Genomic DNA, 12,584 nt, shown 5'->3' with positions numbered 1-12,584 from the left:
CAAACTTCACATGTCCAAAGATGACTTTGGTAGCCAAAGACTACCACCAAGGTCCAAGTCACCATTATCCTTCATCTGATTTATTCCAGTAGCTTCAACTGGGGGCCTCAGCTGGGGCCGTGGCCAGAACATCTCACAGTGTGATGGCCGGGTCTAGGGCTGGTGTTGAGAAGTGAGACCAGGGAGGAGATGGGAGGAAGAAACTGTATATCCTTTCCTAACCTAGTCCTGCTAAGGGACAGGTCCTACAGTATGCACTGAGGGCATTAGATGAATAAGGACTAGTTCCTGAGCTCAAGTTGTTCACAGACTAAGTGCAGACTAAGACTTCTCATCTTAGAAGCCAATGTTCTACGCGCTGTCACAGAACTAGGCAGAGAGTACCAGGGGGAAGTGAGGTGAGGGAGGTAAATCAGAATGGGGGGGGGGTGGAAGGTTTGAACAGAGTCTGAAGGCTGAGTGGGAATTAGAGTGGAGGGGACAAAAGGCCTCTACGCACTGAGAAATGTGCACATGCGGCAAAGGGGTTACAGATTGATGATGTTCACAGCTAACAGAGCTCGGGTGAAAGAGATAGAACTGCTTCAGGTTCCCCTCCTTGCACTTACTAGTTCAACTTGGAGAAATTACACAACTTCTCCGAGCCTGTTTCCTCCTTTACAGAATGAGAATTGCACTTCAGATTTTAAACTCCTGTCCCAATGGCTGACACTTAACGGGCATCCCATAAAGGATTTCTTAGATTAGTTCATCCAAATTGCCCGGTTAAAGGTTTTGTTTTTCCCATCAGTCTTATTTAAACAGGTCCAAACAATCTCTGGAATTTTAATCCAAAAAATAGAAGAAGAAATTTGGGGAGCAGGAAATCAGGAAGGCTACTTTCCTTCACCTCCCTTGGGTCACCGCAGCACAGCCTGATAGCCCCTCCTCTCCTGCATCTGCAATGCGGAAATTCCTCACGGCAGACCATGTATTTGATGCCGGGGCTGAATCTGGGCATGACGTCCCAGGATTCAGACTGGCAGGTGAGGCGGATTTCCAGGTCACATTTTCTTTTTTTTTTTTTAATTTTTTTTTTTTCACCCTTTCTTTATTTTTTTTTTTGGGACAGAGAGAGACAGAGCATGAACGGGGGAGGGGCAGAGAGAGAGGGAGACACAGAATCGGAAACAGGCTCCAGGCTCTGAGCCATCAGCCCAGAGCCTGACGCGGGGCTCGAACCCACAGACCGCGAGATCGTGACCTGGCTGAAGTCGGACGCCTAACCGACTGCGCCACCCAGGCGCCCAAGGTCACATTTTCTTTTACATCAGCTTGGCTGGACGGGGAGCGGAGAGAATACGTTACGGAAATAAAAGATTTCTTTTTAACGTAATAATTTTTAATGTCGGTACTGTTGAGAATAGAGCACGTAATAGTTGGTTCCTGCCTTCAAGACGCTTACAACGTATTTGAAGGGACCAGATTTAAACACGTGGATCTGTGAGTTATATCCGCGAAGTCACAGGATACAGTCAAGGGTTTCGAATGGCAGGATAGCAGGTACAGACACCGGGAGCAGGGGAGGCTGGGGGCGGGGTGGTCTCTGTGGTGTCTGTCACAGAGGAGCCCCCAGCCTGCCCTGCCAAGGTGACTCTGCTGGGGCACATGGTGTCTCTACATAATCAACTACTTCTTTCTTTCTTTCTTTCTTTCTTTCTTTCTTTCTTTCTTTCTTTCTTAGCTCTTTTTTTCCAAGGCTTCAACTTTCTGGAAAGGACCTGCCAGCCGGACCCGAAAGCTATTAGGCCAGATCCACCAAAGGGCCTGCCCCACATGCTTTGAGGATTAGCGTAGGTCTTATTTAACAATCTAATTAATGTTTTGATAATTTAACAATTTTGTATGCTTTCTGGAGGGCTTTCGAGGGGAGCGACCTTGGCAAAGAAAGCCACGTTTTCTTTCATTCTGCGAGAGATGCCTTTTCTGATCCTATTAATGAGAAACATCCTTCCTATCTGGGCTGGGCCAGGTTGAGTAAGAGCAGGCTTTTCTGCTGTTGGGATGGGGGCAGGGAGGACCCCAACAGTGTGGCCAGTGCGGGGTGGGGAGGGTGCGGGAGAGGGCGGGGGACCCCCAACGGTGTGGCCAGTGCGGGGTGGGGAGGGTGCAGGACAGGGCGGTAGCCATCTCCTCAGCCCTGGTCACCCCAGTTTCAAGGCCAGCCCCTGCCCAGGCTCCAGCTGTATCCACCACATGCTGTATGGCTGCAGAAGGTGCCCTGGCAGCCTGCTGGGCCGTGTGGGCTAGTCTCAACCCTTCCCCCGGACTCTATCTCTTCCCACTTCGAGTGGACACAGTAATCCTTCTCTTACCTGCTTCAGTGGGTGATAAGCCAAGCCACCGGCAGCAATGTAGGAACCACTGGGGAAGTTTAAATCAGCCTGGGTCAAAGATCCCCTGTAGACCAAATGCAAGAAGTGTGATGAGGCAGAAGCCTTTTGTGTGATAAGGCGGCCTCCAGAGACAGGCACCCCCGCCCCCCTCCTTCCAGATCAAGGCCTGCGGTGTAGTGGTGGGGAGGGCAGGCTCCCGAAACCCTCTCCATCACTGCCTTGCCATGTGCTCAGGGGCCTGAGTTAGGGGGCCCCCCTACGCCCCTTCCTCTGTAAGCGGGTACAACAGTGGCCTTACCTGCATCCTTCATAAAGCTACTGTGGGAATTAAACGGCATAACGTAGAGACAGTCTGCAGCCGGCCCAACAGTAGAGGCACGTCGTGATCAGGGCCTCTCTCAAGGCCCGCCGGTGACCGGTCACCGCTCGTCTGCTACTCGGTTCACGCACGGACGGCAAAGCGCGAACCCGTGACGTGCCCGTGTGATAATCAAAGGGGGGAGCGGGCCCACCGAGATGGAAGCGTAGCAAAGAGACAAAGCCGGAAGTGAATTTCCGACCCAGCCCAAGCGGAGTGACGGAAGAATGGCTGGCCCCGGGGGAACGCGCTTTCCTAGACACTCCCCGTGTGCAGCTGAGAGTCTTAGCGGAGGCAAACTTCGCGACTTAAGTGAGGAAAGTGGTGACAACAAAAAGGACAAAGGTGTCCCAGAGGTGGTGACACCAGCAAGACACGTGCCATGAAAGGACCTCAGAGAGACACTTCAGGACGTTGAAACGCACAAAAACATAGCGTTGGAAGCCAATCCACACTTGGAAGGAAGTCGGACACTTTGGTCGGGCCTAGCAAAGATGCTGACTCATTCTCGAGCATCCATTTCATGATGAGAAGGCAAACACTGTTTAAACTTCTCTTGATTGACAGTTAAAATTTTTTTTTAATGTTTATTTATTTTTGAGAGACACACACACACACACACACACACACACACACACACAAAGCGTGAGCGGGGAAGGGGCAGAGAGAGAGGGAGACACAGAATCTGAAGCAGGCTCTACGCTTTGAGCTGTCAGCACAGAGCCCGATGTGAGACTGGAGCCCATGAGCTATGAGATCACGACCTGAAGGCAGACGCTTAACCGACTGAGCCACCCAGGCGCCCCAAAACGCTTCGTTTATGCTCAGCTCCAGGCACAATGGAGGGGTGGGGGATGGGAAGGCAAGAGCTGCAGATAATTTAGAAGACCACCTCGGTGCCAAACCGCCAGGGTTCAAATCTTGGGTCTACAGTTGTGTAACAGGACTTTGCCTCTCCATCGCTTGGTTTCTTCATTTGTCAATTAAAGATAACGGTAGTATCTTGGTTCAGGCTGCTATAACAAAAATACCATAGATAGGGTGGTTTAAACAGCAAGTATTGGGGCGCCTGAGTGGCTCAGTCGGTTAAGCGTCCGACTTCGGCTCAGGTCACGATCTCGCGGTCAGCGAGTTTGAGCCCCGCGTCGGGCTCTGGGCTGATGGCTCGGAGCCTGGAGCCTGCTTCCGATTCTGTGTCTCCCTCTCTCTCTGCCCCTCCCCCGTTCATGCTCTGTCTCTCTCTGTCTCAAAAATAAATAAACGTTAAAAAAAAAAATTAAACAGCAACTATTTATTTCTCACAGTTCTGGAAGTTGAGAAAGTCCCAGATTCAGGCGCTAGAAGGTTCAGTGTCTGGTGAGAGCCTGTCTCCCGGTTCACAGACAGCTATTTTCTTGCTGTGTCCTCACATGGCAGGAAGGGGTGAGGGGGCTCTCTGGGAGCTCTTTTATAAGGGCATTAATCGCATCACAAGGGCTCCACCCACATAACCCAATCACTTCCCAAAGGCCCCACCTCCAAATACTATCACACTGGGGGTTGGGCTTCAGCATATGAATTTGGGGCGGGGAGACACAAACATTCAGTCCATAACAAACAGGATCTACTTCTACAGATGTGACCTCTATAAGTGATCATCCGGAAAAAGCCCTCTGCACAGTCTCTGGCATTTACTCACTGCTCTATAAATGTCTTCTTAGAAAGCAATTAGTTAAAAGAAAAAAAAACTTAGGAGATTCACTTTTATGCAGAAAGTTCCAGAGCATCAGGTTTTTAGCATTATCCAAATAAATTAATTCTATCCTGAGTTGTGTGATACAGGGAATTCGTGGTGCTGGTGTAAACGAAGTGAGCATCAAGCTGATTATTGATAAGCAGGCCTCTGTGGTCCAGGAGGGACTTCGGAGTGTCACTCATCTCATGGGCTGTCACCGACTCCATACCGGAATCAGCTGGCCTCTGAATGAGATGCTCGTGAGTTCCTTACTTACAATGAGAAGGAGACTTCCTTCATCTATCTTCACCGACAGGGACTACAGTGGCAATTGTTTTATTTTCTAGAGGTGAAGGGCATTCAGATCCTCTACCAGCCCTGCTGCCCCCCTGCCCCATATCAGTGGCATGTCTCTGTGAGAGGGCTGGCTAGGGTTAAGGGTGGGTCTGTGGGAAGAGAAGGAGATAAGGTAAGGGCGTGGCCTTGGCCTTTACGTTCTGAGCGCCCCGGCCCCCGCTGAGCCCTTCCTTCTCCAGTCTGTTAGCAGGAGGCCTCTTTGGCACTCAGCATATACCACAACCCTAACAACTGTTGTCCATGCAGGTGCGTGGTACCTCCCCTGAGGGGAAAGTGTGTCCTTTCCAGTCTCTCCGCTCACACAGGGAGCGTTCCATAGCTGGGAGGAGGAAGCACCTGCTGACCGAGAGGAGGGACCTCTCTGGGGGGTAGGATGAACCTCTGGGGCTGGGAATGGCCTGAAGGGGCGGGTGAGGGCTGCACGCGTCCGTGTCACTTTTATCCCCATAACTGGCAGTCGGGACAGAGTTTACCGCCTCCCGCAGGGTCTGCTGGGAGCGTGTCTTGGGTGACTTCAGGCTTCGACGAACATGAAAGTTGGAAGTGGGGGAGCCGTACTCTCTAGACAACGTGAGGGTGAAGGGCCCTCTAAAGACCATCTGGCAGACGGGACTGGCTGCATAATTTGCAAGGCCCGGTGCAAGATAAAAATGTGAGGCTCTTTGTTCAAAAATTATCGAGAATTTTAAGACCCGGGCAGCAGAGCTTTAAACCAGGCGTGGGCCCATCGAAGGGGTGGGGCCCTGTCCCCACAGGGCTCGTGCCCACGGAGCTGGCCCCGCAGCCCACCCGGGAGCTCTGCCCGGCCTGGGCGTGGTACGTTAACTCACCCCCTCCAAACTCAGCGAGCTCGGGACTTTGGGGTCAGGGAGACAGGAGCCAGACACCCCTGGCGGAGAGTCGCGACGGGAAAAAAAAGACTGCCGGCAAGATTAGCACGCTGTGCCCTCAGAAGAGGCCCCGGCAGCCCCACGGACGGAAATGTTAAACACAGAGTCTCTGTGTTTATCTCACCCCGTTGTCATGTAGCATGACTAAGGCCTGTCTGCAATTCTACGCTGGCCACGCCGGGAAGGGGTACGGCCCCTCTCTGACCATATTTACATCACTGTTGCCCTGGGGAGCTCCAGATTCAGAGGAGGGTGGTGATTTTTTCCCCGGAGCTCCACCCTTGTGAGCACTTCCTGTGCCCACTGAGAGCGTGTTCTGGTTTGGGTCAAGAATGGGGTGCAAGCCAGGGCCTTCAAACTTTTACTCTGGCCAAGGATGAGGTGGGGAAGAGGATAGTTACACTCAGCTCAGTTTGCCCCCCACCATTTTTAGCTCCCGAGTGCTTTTCCATCTTCTCTGGGCTCTTTCAGATGAGAACAGCATCCATACCCTCTCTTTCATCTCTGAGGGCTCGGTGCTTGAGTTCCTACACGTAAGAGCTTGGTTTACGGAGCGGAGGAGGCAGGTGCGAGGGCAGCCGGGAAGTCTTGCTCACATGCTGAGTGCGTCCGGCGTTGGGCATTATGAGTTGCGCTAGAGGTAGGGCGGGATAGAGGGGTGAGGCGGCTCTGTTCTTCCTGAGAGCCATCTCACCCTCAGCCCTTCAAGGCAGACGAGCTGCCTGGAATTCAAGTGTTGACTTTTGGCAAATACTTTAAGAGCGATGAACACTTAACAGCTTTGTGAAGTTCCCTGCAGACGCACCCGCGTTTTCCTAAGGATTTAGCCTGTCGTGAGGGCGTAACACCTAAGAAAACTCTGCTTTAGAGAGTGATGTTCCAGAAAAGCCAGATAATACCAGGCAGATGAGCCTTCTGTCTGCGGGAGCCTAGCAAATATATCGTCCTTTTGCTTCACTCAGATACTTCTGCTCTCTTTACATTGGTGGCAATACATTGCCTCTGCCACGATTCCTATATGTCAAACCTAGCAACCTGCATTATTAAGAAGATTGCACAGGGTTTATCTTTTATCTTAGTAACATGAGCTGGTATAGCTAATATAAAAGAGAAATAAAAGGAAAGTAATTTCTTATAAATTAAAATATTACTACTTTCTTCTATTTAGTATATATGTTGTATATATTATAAAGTCATACATGTTATGTATTATGTGTTCATATTGTATATTTTATATAATTATAAATATTATATATCAGCATATTGCATATTCTGTTGAATTCAATGAAAGAGAATTTAGGACTCATTTTTCTCAGATTTCCAAATCCCCAGATCCTTCCATTCTAATTGATCTAGATACTTGATCACGTCACCTGCGTCCGCTGAAGAGAGAGGCTGATTCGGCTAGTGGCTTTGTCAGACCACCAGCCTTTCTGTCTTTTTATAATGTGATACAATCACACCTGCCATGCATCAACAAATTATCATTTGCTCTGTATCTTTGCAAATAATCTACTAATGCACATTTTCCTTACAAGCAAGATTGGCCGCAAACTACTTCATGTTTTTGTGAAGTTGGGCAGGTGATGGAACACATAGGTACAGCACCCAGTATCTCAAGGGCGACCATGATGATCACAGCCTTTTCCAATTGTTTCAGCCAATTTACAGAACCGAGTAGTAAACAGAACTTACTACAGGGCCAACACAATGGTGCTTTCCATAGTGACTTTGCTTACAAGTTTTCAGGCCTGGAAGAATTGAGAATTTTTTTTTTTTTTAGAGAGAGAGGGAGAGAGAGAGAGGAAGAGTGCTTCTATGCACGAGTGGGGGAGGGGCAGAGGGAGAAGGAGCGAAAATCTTAAGCCAGCTCCATGGCCAGCATGAGCCCAATGCGGGGCTCGATCTCACAACCATGATCTCATGACCTGAACCTAAATCAAGAGTCCCACACCCAACCAATGAAACCACCCAGTCACCCCAAGAATTGGAAAATTTTCTTCAAACTAGGCATGGTATCTATGATTCCCATCTTACACCTCTCCCTACCACACAATTTCTGAAACTTGGTTTTTTTCCCCTGTTACCATTCACCTCACTTTAGAGACCTCCTTTACACACAAAGTGACAGCTTCACAGTGGCCTCTCAAATATCAACCTCCTATTGCTTCCTGATTAACAGTTGCAATCCCCCCTACAAATCCAAAACAGCTGCTTAGGTCTGGTCATGTGACCCCCATCCTGACGAATGGGACCTAAGGGGAAGTTGGCCTGAGGCTTCTGGGAAAGATTCTTCTTCTCTAGAGAAGAGCGAAGAGAAATGGCAACTCCTGCGTGTGGCTCTTGAGTGTGGTGAATAAGAAAATCTACGTGTGGGTGTTGATGGAGCAGGAAAATGAAAAAAGCCTGGGTCTTGTTGTCATGGATGAGTCTCCACGTTGACCAATCCTCCTCTTGCCCTTCTGTCTTTCTTTTTTTAAAAAAAATTTTTTTTTCAACGTTTATTTATTTTTGGGACAGAGAGAGACAGAGCATGAACGGGGGAGGGGCAGAGAGAGAGGGAGACACAGAATCGGAAACAGGCTCCAGGCTCTGAGCCATCAGCCCAGAGCCCGACACGGGGTTCGAACTCCCGGACCGCGAGATCGTGACCTGGCTGAAGTCGGACGCTTAACCGACTGCGCCACCCAGGCGCCCCGCCCTTCTGTCTTTCAACTTCTCGCTATGTGAGCTAACGAATGTACGTTGTTCAAGCCGCTTCTAATTTTTGTTAGGAGCTGCTGAGAGGGTCCCTTGCAACTAATAGCATAATAATTAACAATACACATAATAGATGAGGAACTCTGGATCAGGTAATAGTGGGAAATTCAAAAGAAACATAAAATGTCTTTATTTCCTTTGGTGAAATCGTAATTTAATTGACAGAAAGAAATATGCCTACAAATACAAATTGAGAATTTCTGCCCAGCACTTTGGGCTCGTGTGTAAAGTACTATAGTATAAACTAAACGCAAATTGCAAAAATTTCTGCAAGATTTGCTTAGATTATCGGTTTTCCACCAGACATTTCCATACGGTTGAGAACCAAAGAAAAATGAAACATAGAACATGACTCCTTTTCTCCCCACCGTGAATCCGCTTAGAAGTCGACATTATCTCTTTGAAAGCCACATACTCTGGGGTTGTTTTGGAAAACTCTGGGACATAAAATATTTCTCAGCAATAAGAACTCACCTTTAAAGCCTGTAGAACACATACACTGTTGCTTGTGACTGATTTGGAACATGAAAGCAATTTACCTCTTTAAGAATTTATTACCATCAGGTTAATAATCTTCACCTGACAGCTAGAGATCCCATCACAGGTACCTTCATGTTTTTTTAAATTCTACCTGTGGATGGGGCGCCTGGGTGGCTCAGTCGGTCAAGCGTCCGACTTTGGCTCAGGTCATGATCTCACAGTTCATGGGCTCGAGCCCCCACATCGGGCTCTGTGCTGACAGCTCAGAGCCTGGAGCCTGTTTCAGATTCTGTGTCTCCCTCTCTCTCTCTGCTCCTCCCCCATTCACACGCTGTCTCTGTCTCAAGAATAAATAAACATTAAAAAAAATTTTAAAAAAAGCTCTCCCTGTGGCTGAGCAATTATCCAATGTCCATGCAAATGCCAATTTCGTGGTCAAAAATAATAATTTTGTGCCTTTCAGTCTTCCTGGAGGTTACTTCCATTAGGCATGTTCTGAAGACTGTAACAGAGTGTCCTTGTAAGTTTGTGTCACACAGCAGTAATTATGGTGACAGCTTGGACTCGAACATTCACAGTTTGGTGAAAGAAGCCCCATTTGGATGATAAACCGGTTGGTTGGCCTTCACACGTCTTCTCAGGAATACCATGAAATAAGACTGTGACCTAAATTCCCCTAGAAAAGTTGCAGGGGGTCCAGCAGCTGGAGGGGAGCTCGACCCCAAAGTGCCTCAGATCTTGAGTGAAGCCCCGTCCCGTTGACGGGGAAGTGAGAGCAACGCCAGGGAGGCAGTTATGGACATTGGCATTTCCGTTGTGCTGTGGTAGAGAAACACAATTGTAGAATGCAGACCTGCATGACCTCCAGAACCTTCCACAGGTCCCTTCCATGCTGCCCTAAGTGCAAGTTCGTCATATCAGCTTTCTAGCCTCTCTGCCCCACCTTTGGTCCCACTTGTTTCCCAAACCCATCAGTTTCCTCTCTTTAGAGCTGTCCTCTGAAATATGCGTGTTCATTTCTATTTCCCCACCTTGGCTCTCGGAGTGCCCACCTCTGGTGTGCCCCCTCCTCCCATTTTCCTTCTATATCACTCCCCTATTCTTCACTGCCTAATTCAAGTCCCCTCACTCTCTCATTCTCTGTCTCTCTTTTTTTTTTTTTTTTGAGAAAGAGTGAGCAAGCTCAAGGAGGGGAGGCACAGAGGGAAAGAGAGAGAGAGAGAGAGGGAGAGAGAGAGAATCTCAAGCAGGCTCTATGCCTAGTGCAGAGCCTGACACAGGGCTCAATCCCAGGACTGTGAGACTATGACCTGAGCTGAAATCAAGAGTGGGATGCTTAACCAACTGAGCCACCCAGGTGCCCCTCAAGTCCCATCTCTTATAAGACTATCCAGCCCTCAGTGACCTCTCTCTTCTTATAATAGGAGTAATTCCCATGTGCGGAGCATGCAGGATGGGCCAGAGAAGTCACACTTGTTTTTGTTCATCCTTGCAACACCCCTTGCACGTTGATACTGTTGCACGTTGATACCGTGAGGAAATTGAGGTCCCAAGAAGTCTTAAGTGACTTGCAAGAAAACTACTCAAGTAAAAAGTGGCTAAGCCTGGTTTAGTCCATCAGGTCTAGCTGTTCCCAGTCTTCTACCCTGCCTAACTGCATCGGCTTCAGCGCCTCCCACCCGCACAGCATTGCCTGCCTGGAGAGAGAATAAAAAGAATTTTAGCCTCCCAGCGGGCTAAATGCTTCTAGGTGACAGGCAAACATTGTGCTCCCGTAGACTTTCCATACACTGTTTCCATCCATCCCAACCCTGGGACCTGGCACACACTGTGAAAAGGGTATTTGATAATGCAACTCAGGGAGTTTGATAATTAGAGCGCTCTGCAAAACGATGCTTAGGTTGTCTTGCCAATGTCCCACCTCTCAGAGCTAAAGGCCCCAGCCTACTCAGAATGGAATGAGATGAAAATAAAAGAAAGACTGATCACATTCATCAGAGGCTGGGGAGAGGCTGCAGGACCCATGGATTAGGGCCCAGAGGGTTAAAGTGAAGAGAATTCACGGTGATGGTTTGATTAAAGGACCTGCTGATCTTAGTGGATCCTCAGTGATCTATTGAAGGGCTGGGAGACAGGCTGAATCGGCAGAGGTTCATCTGAGTTTCCACCCTGCCTCAGACCCGGAGGGACAGCTCAACCTGAAAAAGAAGGGGTGTTGGTGCTTTAGTGGGTTTACTTTCAGTGGGGCAGTATGTGTTACCTGGTGGACCCTCGAGGGGTTATCTCGCTCAAAAGGGGAGGCACCTTTGATCATCTATTAGCTAAGCTAATAAACAGCTCTGTAGGGGCAGAAGTTCAGTGGTAGAAAATGTACAGATGCAAACGACTCTGCTCTCTAGGGGTCAAATACATTTTGTCCAGTTGAGATACAATTATCTCAACTCTGTGGAGGAAACATCCTAAACACTACACTTTGTTGTGTTATAGGATATCAGCTGGCTTTGTAAATAATTAGCAAACTCAAGTCTGATTTCTGACTTCCTATATACCTGCATGCCCATTCTGTACATTCTCTATGAATTGGTTTTAACAGCTTGTTGATTCATTTCATGAGTTAAATAAAATCCTTGCCAATTGTTCATTTTGTATTTGTATGAAGATCATGCTTTTACCTTTTTGAAAATTAGGGTGTAGCATAGCTTCGGTGTGCTTGGCTAGCTAAGGGTATTTAAGAATGAATTATGCTGAGGGACAAATATCATATGATTTTACTCCTATGTGGAATTTAAGATACTGAACAGATGAACATAAGGGAAGGGAAACAAAAATACTATAAAAACAGAGAGGGAGACAAACCATAAGAGACTCTTAAATACAGAGAACAAACAGGGCTGCTAGCGGGGTGCTGGGTGGGGGGATGGGCTAAATGGAGGATGGGCATGAAGGAGGGCACTTGTTGGGATGAGCACTGGGTGTTATACATAGCGGATGAATCACTAAATTCTATTCCTGAAATCGAAGAAGAAGAAGAAGACGAAGAAGAAGAAGAAGAAAAAGAAAAAGGAAAACAAATATATTAGATAAATCCAAATTCAGAGACATTTTATAAACTATCTTGAGAAAATTGTCAAAGTCAAAAAGTAGAAAAGAGGCCAAGGAAAAGTTCCTGATTAAAGGATAACAGAGATAACAGCTAGCTAAGTGCAACGTGTGATCTTGGATTAAATTCTTTTGACTATAAGGAACATTACTGGGACAAGTGGCAAAATTTGAATGGCCTCTGTGATTTAGATGGCGGCAGGTATCAGTGTTAATTTTCTGGCTTCAATGGGATTACTGTGGCTATGCAGAAAATTGTACTTATTTGCAGAAAACAGACGCGGAACTTTTTGGGAGTTAGACTAAAGAATCTGGTGCGTATAGCTCATCTTATCAGCTACTTGCTCAAATGGTTCAGAATGAAAAAGCTCTCTGAACTGTTCTGTCTACTTTTTCTGCAGGTTTTTAATTATGTCAAAATAAAAGAACACACACACACACACACACACACACACACACACACACACAGAATGAATCCTACTTCACCTTCTGCCCAATAGCGATGGCAGATACTGAGCTTAACAAGTGGTAAGAAAAATGACAGTCTTTCT

This window comes from Puma concolor, chromosome A3 (genome assembly GCF_028749965.1).
Source record: "Puma concolor isolate L17-30 chromosome A3, mPumCon1.1.hap2, whole genome shotgun sequence".
NCBI lineage: Eukaryota > Metazoa > Chordata > Mammalia > Carnivora > Felidae > Puma > Puma concolor.
Note: the sequence above shows the minus strand (reverse complement) of the source record.